The sequence below is a fragment of the Ruditapes philippinarum genome, unplaced genomic scaffold (assembly GCF_026571515.1).
Source record: "Ruditapes philippinarum isolate M1 unplaced genomic scaffold, ASM2657151v2 ctg359_1_1_1_1, whole genome shotgun sequence".
In the NCBI taxonomy this organism is placed as follows: Eukaryota; Metazoa; Mollusca; class Bivalvia; order Venerida; family Veneridae; genus Ruditapes; species Ruditapes philippinarum.
Window position 1 is genome coordinate 390,291 of NW_026863896.1, and position 6,252 is coordinate 396,542.

A 6,252-nucleotide genomic window follows, 5' to 3' on the forward strand; every position below is an offset into this window, starting at 1 on the left:
AATATAATTTGGCCGGATATATCACGCATATGATATATACGACTGAAATTTCACGCGCATGAAATGAATATACATTTGCACATGTACAACAAATAATGCCAACATCTTAAAGTATTCAAAAGAAACATCAATATCTTAAAGCGCAATAAAGCAGAATAAAAAATGCGCCATTTAACCCCATACAACATATATAAAATTGTAAGGAAATCTGAATCCATTCTGTTATATTGATTTTACATTTTATGTTAGTTTACTTATGACACTTTAGACCTAAATAATTAGCTTCCACAACACGCAATCTCTTGTAGCGTTCCAAGGTTTATGGCAGACGAGAATCGATGTCATTTCCTCCCTCAAAGGAAAGCCACTTTACACTAATAGCACGTGTATACATAAAAATTAATCTTTCGTTCATCTCAAAATCTAGCGGACAATTATCAATGGTTGTTGCAACATAATAGAGGCAATAAATTTTGTGTTTCTTGCCGTTGAGGTCGCCACCTTCCATCAACTGTTCAATAACTAAAATCAACGCTAAAATGGTAAGAGGGTATGTGGCATTACTGAATGGTCTTAGCGTTACAAAATGTGCAATACGGGTAATATGCAATTTAACTGACATAAAATAACGCAATTACAAAGTTCTTTCCGCCAAGAACAAAGCGGAGTGCTTCTGTTCCAAAGGTGAAGCAATTTTGTTTCTCAGAGTGCATTTTTATTTTGTAAAATATTAATGAGTTAACTCGCAATGTTTTCATTTAAAAAAGTGTATAGTACATACAGTAAATATATATATATTTGAATATATTTGAGATTTGAAGATGCTGGCTGTAAATGCTTCCCATTTATTAACAAAAAAGGGCATGTTTGTTTTTAACTTGGATCCAAGCACCGTGTCACATTAAAGGTTCCATGATAACGCCGCATGAGCACATCTGCTATTGTATCTAAATTTAAAAAAATCCCATTTTCTTGTTTGAATGTTGAATTCTGCTTAATCCGGTGCTTTGGGGCACGGACGATACCTTGCACTTTCCGGTACCGTCCATGATCGGACTCAATCAAATCGAGACTGCATCATTTTAATTTTTGCTGTTTAGGTGTTCTTTAGGGATCTGTTTTTTCTCTTTATTTTGATAATATACAATTCAGAAAGATAAATATATTATGTATAGCCTTTGTATTATTATAATAAAACCAACTTGTTAATATGTGTTCATATTGAGAAATTATGATTCAAAAGTTTGGGCCAGAAAACTGGCAAAGTGGAAGGAAAATTTACTTCTGAGAAATCAATTATTACGTCAAATAAAATTCAAAAATAAGTGTATGAGATTATTGATTCCAGCACATTAAATGTGGAAGATTGAATACCGCTAAAACCGGTGCTTAAGGGCGTGAGAGATGCTGCACGTCTTCATAATTCCTCGTAAACAAACTCAGTCAAACCGAGTCTTCAATGTTCATGTAATATTGTTCTCATTGCTTCCAATGCATCTCCCATTTTCCAGCTTTTAATACGTGTTCTTATTTTTATTATGAGACAAAAATGGATTTTGTTAAAGCCTAGTCACAATTGCAATACTTAAATATATATATCTACAATTTACTCTTATATTGTAATAATTTTATCATAAATAATTCCCAATATTAAGACAAATGGGTATTTATGAGGTTGTATCTAAATTCATGTTTAAACAAATAAATGAATATAAAGAGCACGATGTGGAAATATTTATTATAAAACCATATTCGGCATGAAGCACATTTCAATAAAATGAAATGAATATGCGTGTGCCGGTTAATTCTTTGAGCGTTGTTTATCAGCTATAAAAGGCAAGCATATGTCGCCAGAATATCGTCAAGCTAGTCGGAACATTCTTGTTTTCTGGTAGGATTTATCCTATCGTCTGTTCAATTTTAGCTCTTTTTGTAAATCTAAAATCCATTACAAATAACAATAGACAGTTCTAAATTTAAACCATTGCAAGTTCATTACAACAAAAAGGCATTGACTGAATTAATCATTGTTGTTGTGACCCATGCTCCATACTATTTTATAGTACCTGACTGAACTCAGATAAATATAAATAATAAATAATAGTAAAGGCAAAATATTAAATACAAAACTTGATTAGGTATGTACATGTACAAATATGTCCCTGGCATTTGAAGAGAAACCAGAATACAGGATTTAATCATTGAATGACTGTTTTGATTTTATATATCATTTCTATGCCTTTTTCTTTAATGGGAACATTTCTAAAAAATAATTACAAAGAATAAGGAGCAGTTGCCATGATAATCTCTTTTCAGACATTGTTCCAAGTATTTAATGAAAGCAACAGGTCATTGTTTTTTTTAAAAAAAGTCATGTCAACTTGAACAGTTGATATGACAGTAAAGTGAAGCGTGGTAAAAGTTTGAAATACAAAGCTTTTCAGATGCAATATGTGAAAACAATGACGAATCCGTGAAGACTTTTATTAGTTTCCAGGTCTATGCCCGAGTAATAAACCCTAATCCAGCAGAGGTAAGCACTTCCGAGACTTTGATCAATCGAACGACTCTTCACAAGCCTTCAATGGATATTGATCATATCAAAATGGCGCAGGTGCGATTCAACTTCCGGAATTTGGTCGAAAAGCTCGCTGATCGTCCCTGAAATTTCCTTTAAAGGAAATTGGAAAACTTTTCCGTCGGAATGTTCAAAGAGGTTGCAATCTAATCGAGTGGATGTTGATCAGATATATTTTGAATGAGGCATTATTTGTCGCATGAAGTTACAAGTGTAGTCTATTAGTTGTAATCTGTTTTTCGCGATAACAAGTAGATAGACAGGTAATAAAAGCGCATTAAGAGCTGTAAATTATTTGAACCTGATTTGTTTAACAACAGGAGTGCTAATGAAGCTACTCAATGGTTTCCAGTCAGGCAAGTGTGCTTATAGAAGATCTACAGGAAGACGGCGCATGATCAAAGATACTGATTGGTCACACGAATTTTATATCGACTTAATGAAGTAAAAACAAGTTAACAAAAGAAGTCGTTTCCTTTAATACAGTTATTTATTGATGTTGTCAATAATAATTTATTGCAAGATAATATTCGTGTATTCTAAATTTGGAATGAGTATGTACTTTCCCACATCATTCTTTGCAGTACTGAAGTGTTAAACAATGGCCTGAACATGGTGATAACCTCACCATTTAACTATTCATATTTAGTTTTTAGTATGGTACAAAAGGTAATTAATGTGCAGAATAAAGTTATACAAAAGTACGATGGTTACAATACCTCACCCTAAAATTCAGGACAGCAAAGAAATGTAAAGAAAAAAGGTTACTAACTTTCCAGTGTTATTTTCAAAGTATGAATATTTCGCCTATAAGGACACCTACAATCCTCGCCTTGTAAAAGAGTAAACCATTCTCGTGGTCACACGTCGTCAGACTTTTTGTTTCAGAGTAGTGAAGTATGTTAAAATGAGGATGATGATGAATTATTGACCGTGTATAGTGGTGTGGTTAAACAAACGAGAAGTTTCATATATCTGATTTATTTGCCATTAGTACGCCCACGTGATTGCCGTAAAATATACAACTCGTGCTACATGTTCATAACAACACTTTGTGGCCCATTATGCCTAAGAAATGCTTTAATTATTATTTCTCATTTTTTTTTTTATTTTTGATGTACTTTTATAGTTAAAAAAGTTGCTCATTGGCTAATTACTTGAACCATTTGTTTCTTCTGTTGCTTTTTGGTAATTAATAGTTATATTGAGTTAGTATGTAAGTCAAAATACTAGTCATTTACATTTTCGTACTTTTATGACAAATAATTTCATAATAAAAGCAACTTTTCTAATGTAACAATTATCTAGAATGCTATTAAACCATTATTTCTACGTTACTCGTATAACACTCGTGTTTGGTCTTTCTAAAGTAGTAAACGTTTAATTGTTTCTGAGACATAATGTGCCTTTAAAAACAGACGAAGATACAACAGCTCCTTATATCTTAACATATATAAATCATTCTAAAATTTGAATTGGATTTTCAACCTCAGCTGATATATTCCGAGTTCATTTGTTCAGTACTATAGATATAAATGTTCCTGAATATTTTAAAGTGTTCCAGATAAAAAATTTGATTTATTACAATGCCTGATAGACTAGAATATTGGACTCTATGTTAACGTGATAAAACACGTTCGAATTCTTGCATCGCGGAACCATTGTGGCAGGTTTATTAAAAACTGTATGTTCTTGTATCTCAAATAGCTTAGAATTCAACAAAATTCCAGACAGAAACGACTTTTGTGTGTTTATTTATCTGACCTTTCGTGTACTTTCTGTGTTTTATTGTTCTTGTTGGTATTTTTTTCTTCCTACGCCTTCTTATGTACGCCTTGAACGAAACCAAATTACAATTAAGTTTTTATTTTTCCTGAAATATTGGAACTAAAGGAATAAATTTTAACGTAATTTTGTCAAAAAGACTAAGGCAGTTAAAAATCTGATTCCATAGCATGCAATAACGTTGATTTAATCAAAACTGAGTATGGAAATATTGCCGCGTGTGCTTTGAAATATCATGTCAATAAGTGCGGGTACTAATGGGCATGCGGTTTGTTGAACTGTTCACATGCACTAGTGATTTCCTGATTTTTTGCCCGACAGTTACTCGCATACTTTGTGAACAATGTATTGCTTCTAATTTAGTATACGAACAATTTGTATCGGTCTGTTTCTCTTAGATTCATTAACAAATGCGACTTATTTTATCCAACTCTCAAATAACTGCATTTCTGACTTAAAAGTTAAAGTTGCTTGTTTCATTGACCAATTTTGGTATGGTTTAAACATTTTACTATAAACATTTTACAGCAACTTTCCATCTTTACTGGACTTTTTTTTCGGGCACGAGTCAGTGGAGCAGAACCACATACGTTCCGTTAATTAGCTGGATAGCTTCCTCACATATGATAGATTTTAAAATCCCTGCCGGGATTCAAACTCAAAACGGTTAAATACAAGTAAAAAATAGCATATCATAGCACGTTATAATGTTGATTTCATTAACACGGGAATTGAGGTATGGCTGCGTGTTCTATGAGACAAGATGCGGGGTCAAATGGACCTTCGCAACCTTTTTATTATTCGGCGGGATATGGCATTATTTTGAAAATTTTGCGGTTGGCTTAAAAAGAAGGAATAATTACAGTACACTTTCTAAATATTTTACAATGCGTATTTAAGCATAAAGATTTCATCTGATCAATGGAAGAGAATTCTGGCCACTATTTACAATGGTAATAGTTCAAAAGTACAAACAAAAACTTTTTTTATAAACATACTAATCCGTGATAAACGTGCTTTAAACGATAATTTCTGAGTGTTCTATTTATGCAAAAATATGACTGAGTATAAATGTAATGAAATGGTATAATCACACGAATAACCTGTCAGTTAAATACCAGGAAAAGGATATGGCAAATTGCCCGTAATCTACCCGGAAATCAAAGTGAATTAAAGAGTCTACGGCCGAAAAACCGTTCTTGAATCTTTAATTAGAAAGGTGTCTACAGAAACATTACCTTATGAGTAGGTCTGGCAAGACCAGTCTGCAGTCTGACATGATTACACTGTTTCTGTCTTATTAAGGATGAACAATTTCAAATTTAAAGGGGAATTGTCCAGCATACAAATTAAAAAAGGTACATACTGTATATTTTGCTCATATTTTGGATTTTGAAAACGTAAAGTTTTATTTCGAAACATATTTATTTAAAAGAACTCCACTGAGTTTTTTTAAATGACGGATCTTGAAATATTTTTGAAATTTTTATACCATTTTTGTAGGTCTACACCAGTAACTTGCGTGCAAAATTTTTAATCACTCACTCAATCAGTTTTTCCAAAATAATTGTATTTATGTGCAGTGGTATGTAAATTTAAACGCATTAAACTCAAATCGGTCAACTAAATATCGATTTGCAACTTAAATCTGAATATTTTTTTCATATTAAGTTTTTAATTTTAATTGCCCCAGTTGCTCTGTGTAAGATTATTAAAATTTATGTTTTTGGGTTTTAGAATCTCAGTGGGGCTCCTTTAAACTCTATTGTGAAACAAGTTCTTGCAACTTTTTTGATTTTGACACTAAATAGAGTTTAAACATTTACCCAGAACTCGACATTTTTAAGTCCGCTTTCAGGAACTAGCCAGTATTGATGTCAAATAAGGCA